Below are 12,774 nucleotides of genomic sequence, written 5' to 3' on the forward strand. Positions count from 1 at the left end.
CTCTGCAACGGGAGAGGCCACAACAGTGAGAGGCCCGCGTAACGCAAAAAAAAAAAAAAGGTAAAGAAAGAAACATAGATGTAAGTGTATTATTTAGAGTTTGGCAGTCACTTCCAGAAAAAAACGAAAACAGAACCAGGTAGAAAAAAATCACCTCTGGTGAGTGGCCAGGGGAAAGGATGGTTTTTCAACTTGAGTTTTTTTGCGTGTGACTTACTTTGCTTCCGTTTGCACATATGACAAGCGACAGGAAGGAGCAGAAACTTAGCCAAGAGGAAGAGCAGGAAAACTCCAGTTTTAAAAAGGTAAGAGTGTTTGCCAAATGCTTAAGAATTGGTTAAGAAGCCAGAGTTTCGCTTCTACCTCAGTCAAGGATAGGTGTGTGAGCGGAGAACAGAAGGAACCCTGGAGAAGGAATCACAAGGCCTGAGTCCCGGCCGTGGCTCTGCTCCTAGCACTGTGACCACAAGCAAGTTATTTGAGCCCCCGCACCGTCCCGGGCCTCCGTTTCCCACATCTGTAAAATGGAAAGGTTAGACTGAATCATCCCGAATGCTGCCTGCTCACAGGGCCCATGTAACTGGGTTTGCATTCAAATACTGAAAATAGAACCAAATAATTATGAAAGTAGCACTTCACATGCTGGTAGTTGGGTTTTGTTTGGTTTTTGTTTTCAAGATTTGAGTGTAAATGCAGTGATAAGCCCTACTAGTTTACCAATCCTGCCCCCCTCAAACCCCACTCCAGTTCTGTCAACCCCTCAGGCCCTAAAGGATTCAGGGCTTGCATGTTCTGGAAGCCACAGCCAGTGACCAGTCAAGCCATCCAAAGTATTTAGCAGGTTAAAGGCCCACTTCAATATCTGAAAAGTCCCCCAGAGGGCACACGAAGATGGTGGCAAAATCCCACAGCTAAACCCACCAGCTCCATATCACTAACACTGAGGGTTCCTGAGTCCAGAGGGAAGTGTAGTTTAGAGAATGAAGGTCCTTGGGGTCAGGGATCTTGTCAGAGCCAAATGAACTCTGACGTGTCCAACAGTAAATTAAGATCTTAAAAAAAAATTGGAAGCAATATAAATGAAACCACACATACACATCCCCTACCCGCCCAAAAACGTTCAGTCACTGAAGTGGTTTCTTCCTGCTTCTTGTCTCTTTCTTTAGTAGATTCTGATCTTTATATAAACATTGCTCCAAGTCAAAAGAAGAAGCCAATGGGAAGAGGAGAAGGCCTGAGGTGTACCTGAAGTTGGCAAGGAATCTGGGACAGTTATGTAATCAGAAGCCACCCTTTGGAAATGCTGGGGAAACTAAAAGACCCTTGAGTCATCGACTTCTCTATCTAGCTCTCCTAGCTGTGAAGCCACTGACCACCTCCACCTCTGCCACAGACACGCACAACCCCCACTCCCTTCCCCCGGCAGGTGTATGTGTGGGGTCCACGTCCCAGTGACATGCTGAGGGAACATTCTCTGGTACTGCTTTCTCACCACCACCACCAACATGGCTAAGGATCACTGAGCTTGTGCTCAACTGAAGCAAATGACTACATGAAGGGACAAACACCCTAAGACATGGAGTTGGTTGGGCCACATTTCTCCCTTTGTAGGTTTGTAGTGACTGAAAGAACAAACACGTATGAAGAGAACCTTCAGAATTAAACTCCCTCTGGAAAAACCTTATCTTCCTTTCTTGGGATTGGCCTCAGTGAAACACACCACGCTAACCTGTCAGATATGAAAGGGAAGACTTGTTGAAGAAGGATTATGGAAAAAGGAACTAGCATTTGTTGAGCACTTACTATTTACTATATTTCAAAAGACAGATAACGTGCCTACGTGCCCGGCACTGGGCTTATAAGTAACGATTGTTGACATTCACGGAGCACCTTCCAAGCCCTGGGCTACGTGTGATAGCCTATTTAGTTCTCACAAGAGCTCTCTGATGCAGGTGCTGTCATGATTGCCACTTTCCAGGTGAGAGGTTAGTAACTTGCCCAAAGTCACAGAGCTAACAAGGGACAGAGACAAGACTCAAGCCCAGCCCGTCAGACTCTACTTGTCCAGCCCAGTGGGAGTATGAAGTGACCTTGCCTTTGAGGAGCTCATGCTTCAGCAGAGGAGCTACTTCAGCACACTCTCTGGCACGTAGTAGGCCCTCAATAAATGACTCTGTTTGAACCCAATGGCACCTTTATGAAGTGGGTAAGACGACTGCTATTTTATACTAAAGAATTGTGTTCAGAGATATCACCCAGCAATTAAGAGACAGAGCCAAGACCAAGACCCAAAACCGTCTAGTTCTTTCGTGCTCTCTGCTCTCAGAGAGAGGCGTGATGAAGACTTCACACCCTAGCATACAAGGAACATTTGGTTCATATTTTCACTGGTGTCATATTTTGGAAGCTGCCAGCAGTCACATTATCCTGCCAAGTCAGCCCCAAATGCTCCAGTGTGTGTACAGCTTCCTGGAGCTGGGGGGTGGGGCAGGGGACCCAAAACAAACAGATCAACCAAAAACAACAACAAGGAAACTGGGGGTGGAACCATCAAAAGGAACAAAGGGGGAGGGGTAGAGGGTCTGCACTGAAGGTTCCTTTGGAGCCACATGTGTTCAGGGGCATCTTGCATGGTTCCCTCAAGGAAAGGCACTCTGGCTGCTCTAAGGGCTTCCTGGGGGGAGGGGTGGGGAAGGAGCAGAACCAAGTGATTAGGAAAGTAACACATCACACATTGTTGGGTTTTTGTCTGGTTTTGTTTGTTGAGGTTGCTTTGCAACTGCCATGAACAGACCTCGGATATTCCGAGCAAAGCTGCAAACATTTTCTCCTCACCCCATCAAGTATATTCAGAGAATATTGGTTCCTGAGGCCCACTTTCATTCTTAAGTAAAACTTGGTTCCAAAGATTCTTATTTTCTTCTTCCACTTGACTTTGCTGCTTAGGTGCACAAAGTAATTTCCTCTTTCTGCAAGCCTAATCTACAGACACACAGAGGCTGTCGGAAGAGAGAATCCATTTGCAAGATAAGTGGCTCTAGAATCATCTGCTCTGAAGGAGGCCTGGCTCCATCACAGAGAGTTTGTGTATAAACTTTCTTTCTTAACTTTTAAGATTAGGAAGCAACCCTTGACGGTGAGGGCCTCACAAGGAAGAGTCATGGCCCCATTCTGCTGAGATTTTGGGGTGGCAGAGTTCTCTCCAAAATTCCTTCCTTCAAATTCTTCACTAATTAGATTTTCTCTGGCATCAAAGGGAGTGAAACAAGCTCAGGAAACAGGGCCAATAGCTTCAGGTGCTGAGAAGTAGGCCAGCAGGAGAGGATTTCTCACTGTGTTATGCTAATCCATGAACACAGTGGCGGGCCTAAATAAGCATCAAGGCAGGCTTCTTTCTCTCATTTTTTCTTAAGGTACAGTTTCCCCTCTGATGGAGAGATGCCAGGGGAAGAATGTCTCCCCTGAAGTCTCTTGGTTGAAAGGGGCAAAGTTTGACCAGTTCAGTTTCGCTTTGTTTCTTCACCATAGTGCAAAGCTAGATACCGGCCCTCTTCATTAATCCGTGTCCACCGTTATTCTTTTCCTAGGAAAACTGGCAAACTAGCTCTCTCAGGGGAGCCTGTGCTGACAGAGGAGAGAAATTACAGCCTGGGACACCTTCCCATGGGGTGGAGGAGACATCTTTGTTTGCGAAGGATGCTTCTGGTCAGATCATTGCCAGGACTTTTTTCTTCTCCCCAGATTCCAACTTCATAATCACTTAATATATCCCCATAGACTGATTCAGGCACATGACAAGAGGAATCCCACAAGCTAGCATGGCACTACCCAAACGTTGACTTCATTTCATGGCGTCATTATACAAATATAAAATAATGCTGATTAACCGGGGAAGGGAGCAACAGGGGAAAAAGAACCTTCTGAATTTTGTACAGAGACCAAATTATTCCAAGTTCCAAAACTAAATTTTCCATAACAAAATTATTCACATTTAACTTTCTCATCACCTAGCACCGCTGTCTTCCATGTGCTGCTAAATATGACCTCTGACTTCTCTCAGGCGCTGCCAATACCATGCCCCCGTCTCAGGCATCCCTGCTGCATCTGGGTATCTAGGGCTGGGTCAAGCTGCAGAGGGAGAACCTGATGCCAGGAGAAGCATGTGTCCCCAAGGGTCATTATCATCTTAAGTTAATTACTGTTTTATATCATTGGTCATTAGGTAGGGAGGCACGGTGGATAATGACTGAGGAGATGAGGGGTAAGTGGGTCAGGGAACAAGTTAATGGCTTAGAGCCTATGTTGGCTGCCCCCTCCTCTACTGTTTGGCAGTGTGATCTTAACACATACAGGTGCTCAATAAATACTTCTGGTATGAATGAATGACTAAACCTCTCTAAGCCCAGATTCCTTGTCTGTAAAATGGAGATAATTGTTGGGAGACAACTCTCCATAAGTCTCTTGCCATTATGTATGTCTTAGAAGCAGAGACACTGATGGCTGGTACTTTTCCAACATGTTTGTGTAGCGAACAGTAAGATGGATGTAGTGTGTCCATCTGGAGCACAGGGCAGGTTTGCTTACCGCCCAGTATAATAAAGATAATGTCTGTTTCTGGAGCAAAGGTCAGGCAAGGTTTCTTACCACAGTATTAAAAGAGATGGATCTCTAAGCTTGGGGTTAGGTTAGCTCCTCAGCCATAACATAAACCCACATAGGCCAGTGTATATCACCCCGGTAGGACCTGGGGGCCAAGAGAAACTGATGCAAAGATGAAAGTGATGCTGCTTGCTGGCTGTCAATAATAACTTTATTTCTGACCCAGGAGTTTCATAACTTTTTCCAGCATCCATGAAACTGGCAGGCTAGTTTGCTAGCTTGCAAGTAGGGTAAAATCCCAGATCTTCACAGAGCTTGACAATAACAGTCTCTACCTCATAGAGTTGTTGTGAGGATTAAAGGCAATGAGCAGATAATGAGCTCTGTAGTGTCTGGTCCAAAGTAGGTATTCAATTAAAATTAACTTCTCTGCTATCGATGTAATGAATTATCTTTTAATATGTACATAATCAAACAGCATAATATTATATATGCATTCACTCTATTCAAGAAGAGAATGTAATAGAAAATGTAAGTGATCTTAACCATAGGGAGAGACTTAGTTATAACTCAAGATAAACTTTGATATTGAGTCAACATGACAGTGATTAATATGGCTTCAACCATATACTATACAACTTAATGGTTAAAACTCATAAAGGGCTAGATTTACATTCTAGCTCTCCCACAAACTACAAGACCTTGGGTAAATAACGTAGAGGAGTTTTACATTCCAAAATGTAGAAATTGAAAGTATCTACTCTTTACCAAATAATATGAGGATTAAATACGATAGTAATTTGTAAGATGTCTAACATAGCACGTGGCACATGATCAACATTGACTAAAGGCTGAGTATCTTTTATTCAAAGAATAATAACATCAAGAAAAGAGATGTGATTCTATTTGTGGCGCTATTTGTGTTTTCCAGAGTATTTTCATGTGAGCTCTTTTAATCCTCTCAGTAATTCTGGGAGGTAGACAAGACAAAGATGGCCCGACTTTACAGATGGGAAAACTGAAGCGAAGGGAGGTAAAGTGCCTTTCCCAAGATCAAAGATCTAGCAGATGGCAGGCATTTTAATTTTTTAGAGTTTCTTTCAATGTGCACAGCCACCAGAGATTATCAAAAGGTAAAGATCTCTCTATACTTTTGAGGAACAGAGCTCACACTTTACCAGGAGTTGAAGAATGCATTTGGCCCATCTTAACAGCTTTATGGGCTTAGAGCTTTCAACCAAATGCAAACTTTTGGTGTGTGTGCATTTAGGTTTTGCCAAGAGTAGATGGCTTTCTATTTTTAAAAAGGAAAGGGAAAGAACACTAGAAAGTATTTAAATCAAGCTCTAAAGTCTTCTTGCACATCAAATAAACTCGTAGAATACAACATTTTGATGAGTTAAGTATAAATGAATCAAAAACATATGGACGAAATTTCCCTTGAAATACACAAAGGTCTGAAAATTACGAGGGAAAATGCATTGATAAAATATGTTTGGGATTTTACTGAAACCAAAACATTTACAAAACCATTACACATCCAGATTCACCCAACCTCACTGTGTTCTTTTTAATGGCCCAGGCCAGCCTCCTTAGACCTCCCCAATAACAGGCTGCCAAATATTTCCTTTCTTGCCAAAAAATCACTGGACTCCAAACCACCCCACAGCAAGGTTTGGATCCTGTCTTGTGTGCAGTTGATGAAACACCTTCAGCCCAAATGGTGTGAATTCCAATTCTCCTGTATTTTGAATTATCAGCCTTGATGAAATGGCTCTGTGCACCCATCGTACTGAAGGCCTTATTATACCAATTTCCACCTAAACGGTTTTATAAGTGGCTATTAAATTAAGCTTCCAACCTGCAATCCTAAAGCTAGTAAACCATCAGGTTACTCTCCAGGCTTGTAAAATTAGCTAAAGATGAACTTAAAAGCCAGGGCAGAGGCTGGCACAGAGGAATAGGACTACAGTATATCATGCAACTATGGGCACCACTGCAGTGGCTTCTAGCAAGCTGGCAATAAGCATGTGATATTAACTGAAGCCCTTAATTTAAGGAAATGAGATCAACCAACTAGTAATTAACAAATTATTCTTAAACAGACTTCACTTAAAAATTAAGTCGAACTACCATTTTTCTATAACTCGTCGGGAAAACGCTGACTGGTACTTAAAGTAAACACAACTTAAGCAGATGGTGAGCTCTCACAGAGCACCAAACCTATACTTAAATAAATCAATGTTGTCAGACTCTAGTGCTACATGGCTACTCAGCAGAATTCATGGGCATATTTGCAGGATTTGGAAATGATTTACTGTCACGTGAAGATGACAGCTGAAAGCTCTAAGTTTTCCTGATGGAATGTTCTACACCCCTGAGACAGGTAAAGTCTACTGGAAGGAAGTGTTTTTCAACTGATATCCCAGAAATATGTCATAGAAGGAAAGAGGATCTGACCCATCTGAGTACAGACGAGTGCTTCCGTGTTTGTTCATTCACTCATTCGTTCTCTCATTGAAGAAATAAATCTACTAAGTGTTTACCTGGTGGCAGGCAAGTTGCCAGGCCCTGGGCCCACAAAACTGAATGATACTCAAATTATTCACAAATCACAAAGGCACAGAAAGACCAAAATAATAATGCAACTTGCTAAATTCTATTACTAGACTGCTTTAGAAAGCACTTTGTGAATCCTAAGAATGAAAGATGTTACTCCATTTGAGGGATTTAGGAACACCTTCAACTTTGTACATGCATCTTAGAGGAGGGGCAGTATGGCATGGGGGTTGAGAGTATAGGTCCAGAAATGATGGGCTGTACAGGTTCAAATCCTGGCTCCACCACTTATTGGCTATGTGACTTTGGGAAGTTTACTCAACCTCTCTGGGCCAGGTTCCTCCTCTGCAAAATGATACTGATAATGGCAACCACCTCACTGTAAAGCTTAAATGAGTGCCTGGTACATAATAAGTGCTGTTATCTTAGCCAGATTATTATAGGAACTTATTCAATGAAGATTGAGCAGAAAAAATATTACAGTTAGCAGAATAGCATGTGTAAAGGCAATGGTTAATGAAAGGTCAGGTAGTTGCAAGTATGATGAAAAATTCAGTGTAGCAGGTTCATAATGTATGTGTGGAGATGAATCAGGTATAGATTAGAGTCATATTGTCAATGACTTTATACACAAAGCCAGTGAGGTTAGATTTTATTCCCATGGGCAGTTGAGACCCAACAGGGGTTTGAGAGAGTTGGCTTTGGTGTTCCAGATCATTCTGCCTGCAATGTGGGTCCTGGGCTAAAGGGTTGTGTGCGTATGGTCCACATGTGATGTGGAGACAAAGCATCATATAAAGGGTCTGGTTTTGTTTGTTTGTTTTTATCACAACTAGAACTGCCTGTGGTCAAGGGTGACAAAGGAGACACTGCTCTCTTTGGTTGCTTACCAAGGAAAACTATGGGACACACCCAAAGCACAGCTACTCCCACATACTTACCCTGCTCTCCAAATTTTGGGGGTATCTAAATTTGCTTCTTCCCTCACCCCACAAAATGTCAGACCTGGATTTCAAAACTTGCTGTTGGGAGTACATTGGCAACACATCAGTTTTATTAGTTTTAATGGTGTTCACAAATCACAGAGTGTTAGAAGTAGAAGGGAATTTATGGCAATTGCTAAATCCAATTGCTCCCCACTTGGGGGTCTCTGGATTCCTAAGCAGTCTGTGAAAGTAATAACAGAGTTCAATTCACTTTTCAGTATTTCCAAAAGCTTAACATGTATTTAAACATTTAATGATTCACAAAAAAAGCTCTCACAAACCAAGTAAAATGTCAGCTTTACTTCTGGCTGGAAATTTTTTGATTCAGTGTGGTAACATCAGTCAGCTCACGATTATCACAGTTTCTGATTTACAATTATGAACGCCTTCAGTTTTAAAGAAAACGAATTAATTAATACTTACCGAGTAGAAAAAAATCTTTCAAATACACAAGTAAGAAAAAACAAAGAGGGCCTTTATGGTGTAAAGCTGGGAATCAGTGATCTCTAGTCTACCCTCAGCTGCCCTCTCCCAACACCCCCTTAAACAATAACCTGCTGGTTGAATCCACACCCTCCCCTTCCCATCCCACCTCCTGCCCACTTTTAGAGTGCAAAACATACTCTTTAGTGTGACTGTCTTTTGGAGGTGAAAATACAAATCAACATGTTGGGGGCTACCGAAACGTTAAAGGAAACCCTGAACTTCAGCTCTCAGGAAATGAATGAGTTAAGCAATATCTACTCTTGGATGAAATTCTATTATATAACAGTAAATGTGTCTCTAGATAGTAAGGGCTTTAGGCAGGGTTCTTGTGCTTTGTCTCTTGCACACTCTGCACTGTATAAATGATGCATCACCATATGCACCCCAACCACAAATGGCTCCTGAATAAAAGCCTTTTTGGATAACTGGGAAATATCACACAGGGATGAATGCCAGTGTTTGTAAATGCACTCGGAGCCTGAAGGTTACCAGATTCTAATCTCACAAATGTCTATATTCTCTTTTCTGTTCCAGAACAGATTTAGGACTATAATTCCAAAAACAATCATACAAAGAATACTGCACATGTTAATCATCGAGTGACTACATTTAAGAAGTGGGATGATATTACACTGCTTATAGTTAACAGGATTGTATCTTTAAACACAACTATTAATATTAGGACTAATAATAACAGCACTTGCAAGTCCATTTAGTTAGATTATAGTACCAACTGCACCTTAAGTTTCACGTTGTTACATGCAGTAAGCTGTGCTTTTATTGTACTTCTTGAAATCAATGACCACTTAAAATTAGGATTCTGTAGGGACTCAGTGAAGTATTTGGTGACAGAACTAGAAAGCATTTTGTATTGGTGGAAGGTGGTGGAAGGAAGACCTATGGATTCTAGACTTCAGTGGTATTTTCGTCATACAGATAGCTTTATCTGAAGAAGATGGAATGGTGGTCTCTCTTGGCAAGCTTTACAGACCTTTCCTTGTGCTCCCAACACGGTATACAGTATGAGGAAAGGAAGCACCCACGACAGAGAGTGAATGCTGGCTTTGCCACTTATTAGCTACATGATCTTGGGTAAAATTTTCAGTCTCTCTGAACTTCAGTTTCCTCATCAGAATAGAGACAATAATACCTACTAAATAAAACAATGTAAGTAAAGTATTTAACACAGTGCCTAGCATATAGTAGGCATTAATCAAATTAATTGATTAATCACAAACAGTAGTAAGAAGTCTTTAGCCATGCCCCTAAGAATCCTTTCAACTGATCATGAACGTGGCACCTTGCGAGTAAGAGCTGAGACCTCTGAGGGATGCTGTCACTGAATCAGTGACATCAGACAAAATCATGACCGAATTGCACCAAACCAAAGACCTTCTGATGCTTGCTGTCCTTCTAAAAGTGGGGGAAGGACAATTAGGGACAGTTCATCATTTGCTCTAACATAACCTTTGAGTTACCTCACCAGCATAATATGAAATTACACTCGGGGACTTTCATATAGCAGAATAAATGCAGCCTGTTCTCCCAGATTCCATCAGCTTGGTAACATATCCTTAAATCTCACAGTCAAATGCTGCAAAAGGCTAGGCTGGCCCCATTTATCAGAGGCAATGATTAGTTCAAGGAGAATCTGAGAGAATCCCAGAGTCTTTCTTCTACTTTGGAACCTAATCCTAAAATTCAACATTTGATTATTTCCTAGAAGAAACCTGCAATGGAAACTCCACTGGGTAGGGAAAAACGATAATTGCATCTAAGCACAGGCAAATAATTGGCTATCAGGAGTCTCAGACTCTTTGTACTTGGCATATTTAAGATAATATAATTCAAGTCTGAAGGGGAACTGAATGGTTTTCAATTTTGCTACCCCTCCAGAAATCCATCTTCTTCAGATGTTCTTGCTACCCGCAACCAAGGGAATAATACATAGATGAGTAATAAACTGGTGCTGTTCTGTGCCCACTCCCCAGGCCACAGAAAGAACAAAAACAAAACAAAAAACCACCCTCTGCTGTTCTCTAGCAAACACACAGGGAAGCTAAACACAAGCCGACAGATTGTTTGTAGTGGGGCTGAGGTCTCAGATATGCTTCAGAAACATCAGAAAACACGGGTGATGAAAGGCCATATGCGCAAATGCACACGCAACGGACACAGGCTACAAAATAAGACCTCTGCAGCTTGAGAAGCAAGGGCACGAAGCATTGATTTTCACTGGAGAGGGCATATCAGGTTACAGGAATGCACACATTTAATTTTTATGAGACTGAAGGCTCACAGAAACAACAAAAAAATTCCCACTTTGCAACACACTAATGTAGCCAGTAAGGGCAACTTTAAAATAAAACAAAGGGAAAGGCTTAATTGTGTTATCAAAAGGCCTTTGAAAATAAACTGTAATGCCACAAGCCACTCAGACATGTTCTGTGACACTTTTAGTCTCCTGGCAAGAGAAAGGCTGGACCCAGGTCACAACCGCAAATCCTCTTTTTTATATAAATAAGTATAGATGGGATTACTCACCCCTTTCTGCTTTCTCTAAAGAATAGTTTTCATTTTCTAGGTAAATCAAAGACTCACCAATCTTCCAGCTCTCAGCCCCAACCCAAGAAGAGAAAGTAAGCAAGGCAGAAATGTGGTTTCATACCAGAGCATCTTCTTCCAGCCAAATGTAATTTACAGCCGAGTGTCTAGTTCATCGGTCACACGAGAATTACATACCCTCGCCACTTACCCTGAAAATAAATATGCGCTCCTCATTCAGGTAAATGAGATCGGTTCAGAAATAAACTGACTCCCCCACTAAAACTTGCCTTCCGCAAAGAAAATAAATGTTTGAGATGTTTCTGCTGATGAAGACGATGCCACTGACACTTAAATTTAAGAGGCTGGTTGTATGGCCCTTGTTCATATGAAGGCCAGACCAGGAGAAGCTGGAGGCCACGAGAGCCGGAAACATCTGATAATAACTATGCTAAATCAACTCTTAGCTCTTATCAGCATGCAAAATCTCCCAGGCAAAAATGGAGGGGAAGAGGTCAAAACACACATCTCCACTGGCAATCATACATCTGGAAAAAAAAACAACCTTACAAAATGACACTGAATTTTTACTAGCCCACACAAAGCTCTTAACCATCGAGTTCCTTTCACTTGAACTTCACAACAGTCTTGTAAATTAGAGAAGGTATCATTTTCCCATTTAGAGTCTGGGAAACTGAGGCGGCATGCAGTTACCTAAGTGTCCAAAAACTCACAGCTGGTTATAGGTTGAGTCAGGGTGAAAAAAGCCAGGTGGCCCAAGTGATAATTCCAGCATTCATTCAATCCCTCTGCTTTTAGAGGAATTACAACACATGGTCTCTACTCTTAGGGTACACATGACCTAATTAGAAAAATAAGATGCTCACACACTAAATCAAACAATGCCATTGAAGAAAAATCACCAATGCTATGCATAAACCCTTTTCACTCTTTTCAACTCAGAGCCATATTAATTTTCTGAATTTATGGAATTAACAAAAAGATTCTTAATCAGTCAACACACATTTTCGAACTTAAAACCGCACAGTAAAAGTCAGGGCCACTGGTTAGAACATGTCCCATTTGTTAAATTATTTATGCCCACATGACTCTCCTATTGAATATCTAGGTAAACTATAATAGTCTTAGGTATAATTATTTACCAATGACCAGGTTTTACGGTTCACCCTGAAGGAAAAAGAAGTTAACGTGGTTTAAAAACCAACAGTCTCAAATATTTAGCTATTTTTATTAGTGAGTTACAATGATCTGTGGAGATATAAAACTTTATAATTTAAAATTTTTTTAACTTTATAATTTTTCTGGCATTCCCTCTCTTGGAACTTTAAAATTTCTAAATATTTTCAAGAGACTTTCAAATTTCTACATTTTAAAGAATTCACTTAGCATGGGGTAAAATAAACATAAGGAAGCCAAGAAACTATTAATACTAGGCAACAAAGTCTCCACAAACAACTGAATCTGGGTGTTGAATTTGGGGCATTTGATTGAAATTCCATAAAAGGAATGAAGAATTAATGATCTAATAGTTGTAATAATTAGTAATTATATTTTCAGAGGCTCTAAGAAGAATTAATTA

At 41.2% G+C, this 12,774-nt stretch overlaps 1 protein-coding gene across 10 annotated transcripts in view; it reads right to left on the reverse strand.

Moving 5' to 3' along the window:
* CREB5 (cAMP responsive element binding protein 5) overlaps positions 1–12,774 on the reverse strand; it is a 430,944-nt gene that overhangs the window by 393,360 nt on the left and 24,810 nt on the right. The window contains exon 1 of one of the 10 annotated variants that reach the window (XM_028489951.2): positions 11,175–11,224. The exons of the other annotated variants lie outside the window; for them this stretch is intronic. The gene's annotated coding sequence lies outside the window, so the exon portion shown is untranslated. Of the gene's footprint in view, positions 1–11,174; positions 11,225–12,774 lie in introns of those variants that run through there. 10 annotated transcript variants of the gene reach the window in all.

The sequence above is a fragment of the Physeter macrocephalus genome, chromosome 5 (assembly GCF_002837175.3).
Source record: "Physeter macrocephalus isolate SW-GA chromosome 5, ASM283717v5, whole genome shotgun sequence".
Lineage (NCBI taxonomy): Eukaryota > Metazoa > Chordata > Mammalia > Artiodactyla > Physeteridae > Physeter > Physeter macrocephalus.